The 12753-nt window shown below is 42.8% G+C and overlaps 1 protein-coding gene across 9 annotated transcripts in view; it reads right to left on the bottom strand.

The window, feature by feature from the left end:
- The window catches only part of PARPBP (PARP1 binding protein), a 282808-nt gene that overhangs the window by 257522 nt on the left and 12533 nt on the right, over window positions 1-12753 (bottom strand). Inside the window, exon 2 of one of the 9 annotated variants that reach the window (XM_063614324.1) lies at window positions 11005-11178. The exons of the other annotated variants lie outside the window; for them this stretch is intronic. The gene's annotated coding sequence lies outside the window, so the exon portion shown is untranslated. The remainder of the gene's footprint in view (window positions 1-11004; window positions 11179-12753) is intronic. 9 annotated transcript variants of the gene reach the window in all.

The following is a 12753-nucleotide window of genomic DNA, read 5'->3' as shown; positions in this document are numbered from 1 at the left end:
CTGACCCTGCCTAGCCCATCCATTCCTAAGGGACCTTACTATAGCCAGATTGCGAGAGGAGAGCAAATTTAAATGAAATAAATATGAATTTCCTCCTAACAATAATAATTCTATTCATTCAACACTTACTGAGTTCGCAATTACCTACTCAGTGCTAGAGGACAGATAAATCCCAGCAGCCTTCTTGGTAGTTTAGCAAGAAGCTGGCTGAACAGGTCTGTGTTAGTTCAAAGGAAAAACAGGCTGATGCCAGAGGCTAAACTCTAGAAGCTCTCTCTTCTAACAAGGCTGCTTCCTCAACCAAGAAGTTCCCAATATCTGCAGTGTGCCAGATGTCCTCTGCCATCATTTCCCATAAATACATAGAGCAGTAAGGGGCAGGGTCCTTTCCCAGGAGCCACTGCCAGGGAGCTAGCATCCAGCTCTGGCTGACCAAGCACACAGCTTTTTGTCAATGATTACAGCCAGGGTACTATGCATTCTGCTGCCACTCCACATCGACGCATCCCCAGTAAACCATATTTCACTCTCTGCTACATGTCACTTGTCAGGAGTGTATCTGTGCCACCTTAGCACGACAACATCAGACCCCAGCAGATTAGCCATGCAAGTGTGAACTCAAGGTTCTCATGCATAAAGAATTCATAGTCTTGTGGAAAAGAAATCAAAGACAATAATAGATGCAAATACATTTATAGACATTTCTTATTTTAAAAAATGACTTGAACAAGCTGTTACTCCACCCTCACTCCGTGCAACAAATATACTATGTGCAGTGATTGTAATATTAACTAAGATGCATATTTCTGCCTGCATAGGAAAGTCCTGTAGGACCACTCCTTTAAGAAATGTAAAGAGACCAGAACTGGTTCCTGAAACCTCACTTTCACTCTCTAGGTATTGAAACAAACAAACAAAAAAATCCACTACAGAAAACTTTATCCTAACAAGAACTTCCACTAGGAAGAAACTCCAAAGGAGGATGCTATGATCTAAATGTTTATGGGCCCCCTGAATTCATATATCAAAATCCTAACCCCCAAGGTGATGATGGTGGGTCCTTTGGGAGCCGATGAAGTCAAAGAGACCTAAAAGAGTTCCCTTGTCCTTTCCAACATGTGAATTACAGCAGAAGGCACCGCTTGTGAATCAGGAAGTAGGCTTTCACTAGACACCGAATCTGCCAGACTTGCTCTTGAACTTCCCAGCTTCTAGAACTGTAGGAAATAAATTTATGCTGTTTCTAAGCCACCCAGCTTATGGTATACTGTCATTAGAGCTTGAATGGACTAAGACAGAGGGGATCTTCACTAAAAGGGAATCAATTTTGATGGAGAATGGACCACTAACTCAAATATATTAACTTTATTTATTTATTTTTTTGAAACGGAGTCTGTCTCTATTGTCCAGGCTGGAGTGCAGTGGCATGATCTTGGCTCACTGCAACCTCCGCCTCCTGGGTTCAAGCAATTCTCCTCCCTCAGCCTCCCAAGTAGCTAGGATTACAGGCACGTGCCACAACGCCTGGCTAATTTTTGTATTTTTAGTAGAGATGAGGTTTTGCCACATTGGGCAGGCTGGTCTCAAACTCCTGACCTCAAATGATCTGCCAGACTTGGCCTCCCAAAGTGCTGAGATTACAGGCGTGAGCCACTGTGCACAACCTTAACTCTTTGCTTACTTTGACTCATTTAAGAAACTTAATAGAAAATGCTAAGTTTTTGCTACAAACCAGAGATGATGTTTCCACATGAGCAGACACTCCAGTGGGGATGAAAACATGGTAGCTGGCCCTTTGAAATGAGATGGCAAACATAGGAAAATACTCAGGCCTGGGCTGCTGTGTTCAGGTTATGCCTTACACAAGAGAGAGGGACTGAGGGGAAGAAAGAAGCTGAAATTGACTCCTCTCTTAGCTTGTGTGGCTGAAGCATCCAGTGGAAGGAATACCATGCTTTCATTTCACACAAAGACACTACCACCCACCAAGCCTAGAGAAGCCCATTTTTTCTAATTCATCTGCCCAGAGGCTTTCCTTTTTATAATTGCTGTAATTTGTATGTGCTAACAGGTGCTCCAACTTCCTTCAAAGCTTTCTGAACTTGATGGTTCGGAAGGCAAGTGCGGGATCCAACTATTAATAATTTGAAGCATCCACCCTTCACTTGAAAATGGCATCTTCTTCAAGGCCTCAGACTTACTTTGGACTCTGGTCTTCTACAAGGGGGTAACCAGGGAGTTTTTGAAAATAATGGGCTCTGTTCATTTAGCGATTTGAAAAAAAAAATATTATTAAACTTTTTATTGTCAGATCACTGTAAATTCATATGCAGTTGTAAGAAGTAATACAGTGAGATCCCATGCATACTTTACCCAAGGTTTATTTTTTTTATTTGTTTTATTTATTTATTTATTTATTTTTGAGATGGAGTCTCGCTCTGTTGCCCAGGCTGGAGTGCAGTGGTGTGATCTCAGCTCAGTGCAACCTCCGCCTCCCGGGTTCAAGCGATTCTCCTGCCTCAGCCTCCTGAGTATCTGGGACCACAGGTTCACGCCACCATGCTAATTTTTTGTATTTTTAGTAGAGACAGGGTTTCACCATATTAGCCAGGATGGTCTTCATCTCCTGACCTCATGATCTGCCCATCTTGGCTTCCCAAAGTGCTGGGATTACAGGCGCGAGCCACCACGCCTGCCCCAAGGTTTATTTTTGCAAACCAACATTTGTTGATCATTTTTCTGTACCAGACATTAGGAAAACAAAGATGTTTTAGATGAAACCCCAGCCCCTTAGGACCTTCATTCTCATGATGAAGACAGACACAGAAGGTTTTTTGATGAAGTTCATCATGCAAAGTGCCCAGAATGAAGTTAACATCTCAGAGAAAGAGTCCTGCGCAGTGTCTTAGGGGATGAGCAGAAGTTTTCCAAGAGCAGTGGATGTTGGAAGGGCAGTCTGGGCAGAGAAAACAGCATGGGGCAAGGCTCAGAAGTAGGAAGTAACATGGCACCGGTGTGCTGGGGGCCATTCAAGAAATTCAGCATGAATCGGAGCAAAACATTCAAGGATCGGAGTTCAGAGGCACCCTGAGCACAACAAGGGAATGTTGTGTGACCCTGACCTCCTATGTTCTATGCCGGGGAAATGATAAGCAGATGGGAATTATACTCCTAAACATGACTAGAGAATGACTCCCAGAGAAGCAGGAGAGAATCTCGTTCAGATCTGAAGAGACTGCAGAGACCTCACTGCAACCACTGGGATAATAGGGCCCAACTTCCTTTTGTGACCTTCACCCAAAGCCAAGGACAGGAAGTCTAGCTCACATCCTTCCAGCAAGGCAGAAAATTCTTCTCCTGTATAAGGGCAGCAATTGGAACAAAACAGAGTGCCCCCTCTATCAATCTGGGCTTCTAAGCCCAGCTGTCCTTTGCTCTCATGTGGTGTGAAGAGTGTCCTGAAGTCCTTCAAGGGTCCATTGAAAGATAAAGAAGGTAGATGGTGTGCTGGCAAGCTCAGCAGAGGGTTACTAAAATGGGAGCTTGTGGGAAGACCACCTGGGCTGGTGATCAAATGGGAATCCCCACAACTTTAAAGAAATACACAGTCTCAGAGAGCTGAGATGATGCAAGTTAACCAGGAGGCCCCCAAACCCTGGCTGAGCTAAGAGGCAGCAGACCGAGAGTATTATTGTAGCCACAGATGTTTGCAGAAGGTGCCGGTAGAGTGAGGAGTGACAGGGTAGATAGGGAAATCATTTCTTCAAAACAGGTGAAGATCTGGCATGAGACCAACACAAAGATTGGAGTTCCACCCACCCATCACCACAGTGACACAATCAGCAAACCCTAACAAGCCACTTGGAGCAGAAATCAGAGGGGACACTGAAATACTTAAATCTAAGTTTCCTTGTTACTCAGTAGGGTGGAGCTTATAGGAGGATTAGGTAATTTATAGAAAAATAAGAAGCTTCATTTTCTTTGAATAAATGAGCATTTTGTGTATAAATGATCAACCTTCTGTATATTTTAAGAAATCCCTGGCAAGGTTTTGAAAGAAACAAGTCTACCTTAATTCAGAATAAGGGTTCTATGCTGGTTAATGACTTCTGAATGATGCCATACTCCCTGCCAGTGTTAAAATATTCTCTAGAATAAGCCTGTCCAACCCACGGCCCATGGGCTGCATGTGGCCCAGGATGGCTTTGAATGCGGCCCAACACAAATTTGTAAACTTTCTTAAAACATTATGAGATTTTTTTTTTTTAGCTCATCGGCTGTCGTTAGTGTTAGTATATTTTATGTGTGGCCCAAGACTACACATAAAAACATTGGTGGCCCAAGACCACCAATTCTTCTTCTTTCAATGTGACCCAGGGAAGACAAAAGATTGGGCACCCCTGCTCTATAATATTCAGTAGAAAAAGAGATGAGCTCCTTTTTTTTTTTTTTAACCTGTCCTGAAGTCCAAAGAAGTGACAGCTCCTGGTACATCTCCAGAAAACGGGAATGTGACCTACTACTTTATAAGAGGACGAGAGTAGACCTTGTATCTGTGAACTGGTTTATTTCAGGACAATCTGATTTCGTAGTACACCACCTTGAAGTTGAAAGGGAGAGAGAGAGAAAATGGCGTGGGATAAAGAAGGAAGCAGTGTCCTTTAACAGACAGGACTTGAATTTGGTGGCTTATGAGTCACTGATGATCATATTTTTAGGTGTGTTTTTTAAAGTAAAAAATACATTTTCTTAGTGAGGTTAGCTGTGTTAGCAAAACCCCTCCAAATCTCAACAACTCAGAACAAAATTTTTTTTCTCCCTCTCTGTATTTCTGTCTCATTCCAGGAACCAGGCTAAGAGAGTAACTCCTTCATGGGACATACCTGGGAAACAGCAAGAAAACTGGCCAAAACTCACAATGCATCTTAAACACCCAACATAGCAGATGCCATATTTACTCACATTTCATTGGCCAAAGTGTGTCACATGGCCAAGCCCAAGTCCAGTGAGGTTGAGACGTAAAATTCCCCCACAGGAAGGATAGTAAACCACCTGATGATGGACAGGGATGAGTTATACTCTTTTTTTTTTTTTTTCTTGAGACAGAGTCTCACTCTGTCACCCAGGCTGGAGTGCAGTGGTGCAATCTCAGCTTAGTGCAATTGCTGCCTCCCGGGTTCAAGCAATTCTCCTGTCTCAGCCTCTTGAGTAGCTGGGATTACGGGCATGCACCACCAGGCCTGGCTAATTTTTGTACTTTTAGTTAAGAAGGGCTTTTACTATGTTGGCCAGGCTGGTCTCGAACTCCTGACCTCAAGTGATCTACCCACCTCGGCCTTCCAAACTGCTGGGATTACAGGCATGAGCCACCATGCTCGGCCGAGTAATACTCTTACAGGGATGGGCTAGGGAGAAATTGACAAAATATATATAATTTACCCATGATAATACAAACTCATTGTCAAAAATTCGGAAAATATGGAGAAGAAAAAAATAATAATTACCTGTAACCCACTGTTAACATTTTGATATATTTCCTTTCAGTATATATGTGTGCGTGTGTTTGCAAATACAAATGCAAATTTGGGATTATATAACATATACAAGTATGCATCTGCTTCATAGGCTGCTCGTTTATATAGAGTTTTATTATTGAATTCTTTCCCATATAATTATTTTCTAAAAATATCATTTTAGTCCCTGCATAATTTTTATGTTACTTTAGACAAAGTAGCTTTCGTAGCAATAACAAAAAATTCTCGATGTGGCTATATGACTTCATACAGCAAAGGTTTGTTTCTCATGTCTGGTACAGGACAGCATTTTGATCACTTTGAAACAGAGCCCAACTGAGCAGCTGCTATTTCAAATGTATCTGATCATTGAGCAAGAGGAAAGGAGAATATAGAAAAGTAGACATATTTTATTAGCCAAAGCAAGTTACGTGGTGTGAAATAAATATATGTATTTAATTTTAATTTTTTTCATTCTTTTTTTCTTTTTGATACAGAGTCTTTCTCTGTCGCCCAGGCTAGAGTGCAGTGGTGCAATCTTGGCTCACTGCAACCTCCGCTTCCCAGGTTAAAATGATTTTCCTGCCTCAGCCTCCCAAGTAGCTGGGATCACGGGCATGCACGCACACCTGGCTAATTTTTGTATTTTTAGTAGAGATAGGGTTTCACCATGTTGGCCAGGCTGCTCTCAAACTCCTGGCCTCAAGTGATCTGTCGAGTGTTGGGATTACAGGTGTCAGCCCAGCCAATATGTGTGTGTGTGTGTTTGTGTGTGTATAATGGCTACAATATTTTGTGGATCCTCCAATCAAGAGGTTGAGTCTATTTCTCCATCTGTTGACTCTGGGCTTGGCCATGTGACTTACTTTGGCTAATGGGACATTAGCAAATGTAACATGAGCAGAAGCTTGACACATGCTTGTGCATTGGGGCTTTTCTGTCTTCATGCTTTTAGAATAGCCTAAGATTGACCTAGAGGATGAAAGACCACATGGAGAGAGAGGCTGAGACTTCCCGGCTGTCCCATACACGCAACCAGCTCCAGCTGAGCCAGCTCAGACCAAAAGATTCATCCAGCCAATCCATGAATTTTGACAGGTCTTAAGCCACTGAATTTTGGGGTGGTTTGTTATGCGGCAAGAGCTGGCTTATACACATGTTTATTTCTAACTTAATCTGGGAGGGAGCCATAATAGTTTTGAAGGACCTTAATGTCTACCTCAATATTAAATTTTATGGGTGTGTCATCATTTATTTAACCATTTTTCATTATTCAAATCACACTTTTAACATCACATTTATTAGAACTACAAATAACACTCCCATAAACAGCTTTGTTTATAAATTTTTATCCAAGTTTCTGATTATTTCATAATAATAACAACTTCCACTAAATAATAGACTGGTGGAAAAAGAATTACTAGGTCGAAATTTAAGGCTGTTATTATTTATCAAATTATGTGCCAAAAGGATTGTACCAATTTATGTATCTAATGAAAGTGTGTAAGCATGACCATTTCTCCATACCCTCACTCACCATCATTGGCTGTGAGCTTTTAAAAATATCTTTGTTGCCCGAGACTGAAATATTTTATATATATATATATATATATATTTATCTTTTTTTTTTTTTTGAGATGAAGTCTCAGTCTGTTGCTGGGGCTGGAGTGCAGTGGCGCGATCTCGGCTCACTGCAACCTCTGTCTAATTTTTGTATTTTTAGTAGAGACAGGATTTCGCCATGTTGGCCAGGCTGATCTCGAACTCCTGACCTTAAATGATCGGCCTGCCTTGGCCTCCCAAAGTGCTGGGATTACAGGCGTGAGCCACTGCACCCAGCCATATATGTGTTAATCTAATGGAGAAAATTTTCTGATTTAAATATTAATATCTTTGCAAATTGAGATTGATTTTTTATATATTGTTAACAGTTAAGAATTTTTACACAACACTCATAGAGTGTATGGTATTTCTTTATTTTGCTATATCAAATTAAATCCAGTTTGAGTGTCCCACAGGACAAAATTGGCAGGAAGCTCAATAACAGATCTCTTTCCCAGTTTCCTTTGTCTCTCTTAGATGGTGGGGATCCTGGACTCTGCATGGCTGTATAAAGGTGGGGAGCTCTGTTCTGCACCTCATCCCTCTAAGGGAGGCATAGGGAAAACTTTATAAAGGGGAAACTTCACCTGGGTTCCCACAGCATTGAAGGCAGTGTCCGGTTCTCACACTTCCACATGCCTTATATCTACCTCAAAGACACTGGAGTGGGTACAGGGCCCCTTCCTGCTCAAACCTTTAACCACCTGTTGCTTACCCACTGTCACTTCTGTCAGCACCACAGGAAGAAACCTCTAGTTCCCATTACTTGGAAGAGTTATAATTTGGGAACACTTAAGTGTGGCATGCTAGGCTTGTTGCTGGTTGTAAAATTAAACAAATAGGCCGGGTCTGGTGGCTCACGCCTGTAATCCCAGCACTTTGGGAAGCCAAGGCAGGTGGATCACCTGAGGTCAGGAGTTCAAGACCATCCTGGCCAACATGGTGAGACCCCGTGTCTACTAAAAAGACAAAAAAATAAAATAAAATAAATAGCCGGGCATGGTGGTGGGTGCCTGTAATCTTGGCTACTTGGGAGGCTGAGAGGCAGGACAGTCACTTGAACCCAGGAGGTGGAGGTTGCAGTGAGCTGAGATCATACCATTGTACTCCAGCCTGGGCAACAAGAGTGAAATTCTGTCTCAAAAAAAAAAAAATAATAAATAAATAAATAAGTATGGCATGCAGGGTGTGGGGAGGTAAAGGGAAACGAATGGCTGGGGCACAAAAGGGTATGTGTATTCCAAAATGCCTTTCCCAGTGGAATGAGCAGATATTTCAGAAGACAAAAGTTTTAACTGTTGGAAGTGTGATATAAATGTCACAGGTCTAAGAAATCAGCTATGGAATTGTTGACCTATGAACCATCCTATTTCCTTTGTAACCAAGAAAAAATATCACATCATTTTTATTGAGCTAGACTATAAATACAAAGTCAGACTGAACCCCACTTCATGGACACACTTACTACCAAGGCCCTCTGTATTCCCGCCTCCCACAGCCACTAATTTTTCATATCCTGCTCTTTGAAAAAGTTTCACTTCCATAAAGTGTCACAGATGTACCTTCTGCCAGCCAATGAATTGACTACTGGTCTCATCACTTGGGGTGACGGGACAGACGCAAAAACCCAGTCATAGTTGCCTGTACCCAAGGAACGTAAAGTCCTGCTTTTAACTCTTCAAGGAAAATAGCTGAGTGAAAAAGCCAAGTCCTCATGAAACCCACTACCAACTATCCGAACCTGCCTCTGTGTTAGACAGTGCAGGGGCCAGTCTGCGGCTAAGACAGAGGAAGAACTAGCCAGAAGCCACCTGAAGGCTACTAATACCAAACACGTTATGAGACGACACACGCCAGTGCAATCTGTGTGCATTATGCCTTCCCTAAAGGAATGTCAACAAAGGAAGGAAACCGAAACTATTCCCCATGCGGGCAACCTCCCCTTCGCCTCACGTGCAAGAGCTGGGGCAGTGGATGCAAAAGAGGGCAGAGGAATGAGGGCCCCTAAGAAAGTAGATCAGATAAGGGCTCAGCTCTTGTACTTTGAATTTGTCGACGGATGAGAGAGGGGCTTTTAGAACTGTTTCACTCTTCCAGGTCTATGTGAAGTCCCTTGGATGTAGTTACTCCACCACAAAATCTCACATCTCCTTAAGATTCAGTTCAGCCCTGAAGTAATAATGCCTCTTTGGAAAGAACAGAAGAGCCCAGAAGCCTCTAGGTTCAAAAGGGCACGGTCTAAACTGACAGCCTGCTTGCCAGCCTCAGAGATGATAAAATGTCTCAGACTGGGAGAGAAATCCACTGTCAAGAATGTCTGCTGAGGAGAGCTCGCTCTGATTGCCGCCATCCCATAAACAAAAACAGATGTGTGTGCTCACGAGTAAAGTAAACATTCAAGGTCAATATATGCTCCTCTCCGCCAATCTAGTTTGGCACCTCAGTGCGAGCAAATAGTCTGTGAAGCAGAGTGGAACTTTTCTATAACATGGGCGGTATCAAGTGACAGGGCTCACATCTGTGTATTAGGTTACTTGTTATATGAAAAATCTATAAAATAGACTTTCTGTTTCCCAGGGAATGATTTGAGCTATGGTAAATCTATTGCAATGGAATAAATAGTTGCTCCATATTGAAGAAACAAAAGAGCATCATATTGAAGAGCATGAGTTTAAATCCTGGTTCTACCACTTACTGTTTGTGTAACCATGGGCAAGTCATTCAACCCCAGTGTTTAACACCTGTAAAACGAGTTTTAATAGTACGTATCTCTCATCTTGCGAGTGGTAAGCATAATAAAATGTGAGCTCCTTCTAGGATTCTTCCATGGCACTAGAGGAAGTAGGATCTTAAAGTCTGAATGTCTAAGCTTGTCTTTATTCATCCTTTCAACAAATATGTATTGAGTATCTACAGTGTGCCAGGTACAGAGACAGAGCAGTGACGACGACAGGTATAACTCAAAGGGACAGGATAGAAAAGGGATGAAACACGTCCCTGTTGTTTACTGCGGACTGTTCCTGGATGCAGCCATGTGACATTTCTGCTTACATCCCACTGATCATAGTAGCAAGAGGGCTGGGTTAGCTGTTATTCTAGATGGCTTTGTGACTGGTTATAAATTAGAGCATTTTGGCTGGGCTTGGTGGCTCACACTTGTAATCCCAGCACTTTGGGAAGCCGAGGCGGGCAGATCATGAGGTCAGGAGTTCAAGACCAGGCTGGCCAACATGGTGAGACTCCGTCTCTACTAAAAAAATATAAAAATTAGCTGGGCATGGTGGCGGGCACCTGTAATCCCAGCTACTCAGGAGGCTGTGGCAGGAGAATTGTTTGAACACAGGAGGCTGAGGTTGCAGTGAGCTGAGATCACACCATTGCACTCCAGCCTGGGTGACACTTTGAGACTATGTCTCAAAACAAAACAAAACAAAAATAAATTAGAGCATTTATTCATCACAGAGTCTACAGTCTTGGGATGTATCTGCCCCCTAAGATACGGCCCTCCTATATCACTTGCCACCCTGAGCTTAGTGTTTCCCAAAGTTTTTTAAACATAAGAATCCCCTGGCACCCCTGTGAAAAGACAGATTCTAAGACCTCACCTCATCCTACTGAAAATCACAGGAGGATTCTGACTCCTTTTTCCTCACTGGCAAAACAGGGAGCAGAGCAAGCCCTATCAAAATCTTGTATGTTTCAAGGGAAATAGCATATGCAAAGGAGCTTTGGAAACCATGAAGTTATTCTCTCGTGGCTGGTATCCAGGCTCGCTCTGGAGGTTCAGAGGCAAAAGCCACTCTGAGGCTGTGGCCCATCACAGCGTCCTCCTCCCCACACCACCTTCCCTTTAGGGGCTTTCTGGAGACACCAATCAGAAGCCACCCACCTCCATTTGAACCCAATGAACTGATGGTCCCAGTCTGGAACCTGCCTAAAGTTCATCACCAAAGTGGACACCTGAGTTGTGTTCTAGGAGTGCTGGTTACAGAGCTTCAGGAGGTCAGTCAGTGGTCAAAACTGATGGTTTTCAAGGGATGGCCCTGCCTTCCCTTGGTACCTGCTGGAATGGAAAATGAACCCAAAGATTAGAGTGGGGAAATGTAGGGTCTTGGTAAGTTCTCATCACCCAGGCCCTGCCCCCTTCTCCAGCTACATCTCCCCCTACCCCTCCATATACCCATCTAGCCTCTGATTACTCCTCTCCTTCTTTCAGTAATAAAATCCTCTACTTTATAACCCGTCACAAAGCCACCTAGAATAACAACTACCCCCAGCCCTCTTGCTACTATGATCAGTGGGATGTAAGCAGAAATGTCACATGGCTGCATCCAGGAACAGTCCATAGTAAACAACTGGCATGTGTTTCGTCCCTTTTCTATCCTGTCTCTTCTTTCATCCTGCTGCTTGGAATACTGATGGGATGGCTGAAGTTCTAGCAACTATTTTGGATGTTGGGGATGAAACTACACATTAGGAGTACTGGAATAGAGAAGGAGCCCGGAGCCCTGAGTACTGTATAGAGTTGAGCTTCTAGTCTAGTTTTGGACTATCTGGTTTGGGCTAACCTCTGGACTTCTATCTAAGGGAAATAAACTTCCATTTAATTTAAACCACTGTTGTTTGGGGTTCTGCTATCACAGCCAAAATGAATACTAACTAATAGAGTGCTCAGAAGCATGTATTCTGGAATTAGATTGGCTAGGTTCAGACACTTATTACCTGGCAGCCTTAGGTAATTTGCTTCCCTTCTTTGCCTCAATTGTAAAATCAAAATGCTCCAGCCTGGCCAACATGGTGAAACCCAATCTCTACCAAAAAAGCACAAAAATTAGGCAGGCATGGTGGCACACACCTACAGTCCTAGCTACTTGGGAGGCTGAGATGAGCAGCTTGAACCTGGGAGATGGAGGTTGCAATGAGCCGAGATTGCACCACTGCACTCCAGCCTGGGAGACAGAGTGAGACCCTGCCTCACAAAAAAAAAAAAAAAAAAAAAAAAAAAAAAAAAAAAAATATATATATATATATATATATATATCTCAAAATGCTAAAGACAGCATCTACTTCCTGGAATTGCTAAGAATGAGCTAAAACATGTAAAGCTTAAAACATGGAAAGCCCACCACATAGTAAACACTCATTGAACATAAGCTATTATTGAAATCAGCTATTAAATACATAAAGAATAAAGATATGCCCCTAAAGGAGCAAGATTGAAGGATATTCTCTATCATGCTGCATGCATGCATTTTTGCAAAGGGCTAGATTTTTCTGTTAGTAAAGAAACACAGAAGGTGGGCTGGGCAGTGTCGCTCACACCTGTAATCTTATTGGGAGGCTGAGACAGGTGGATCACTTGAGGCCAGGAGTTCAAGACCAGTCTGGCCAACATGGTGAAACCCCATCTCTACTAAAAATACAAAACAATTAGCTGGGTGTGTTGGCATATTCCTGTAATCCAAGCTACTTGGGCGGCTGAAGCATGAGAATCATTTGAACCTGGGAGGCGGAGGTTGCAGTGAGCTGAGATCACACCACTGCACTCCAGGCTGGGTGACAAAGCAGGACTCTGTCTCAAAAAAAAAAAAAAAAAGAGTCATAGAATATAGAAGGTGCCCAAATTCCCAGTGGAAGA

Source organism: Symphalangus syndactylus, chromosome 13 (genome assembly GCF_028878055.3).
Source record: "Symphalangus syndactylus isolate Jambi chromosome 13, NHGRI_mSymSyn1-v2.1_pri, whole genome shotgun sequence".
In the NCBI taxonomy this organism is placed as follows: Eukaryota; Metazoa; Chordata; class Mammalia; order Primates; family Hylobatidae; genus Symphalangus; species Symphalangus syndactylus.
The sequence above is the reverse complement of the archived record's forward strand: the minus strand, read 5'-3'. Positions and strand labels throughout refer to the sequence as shown.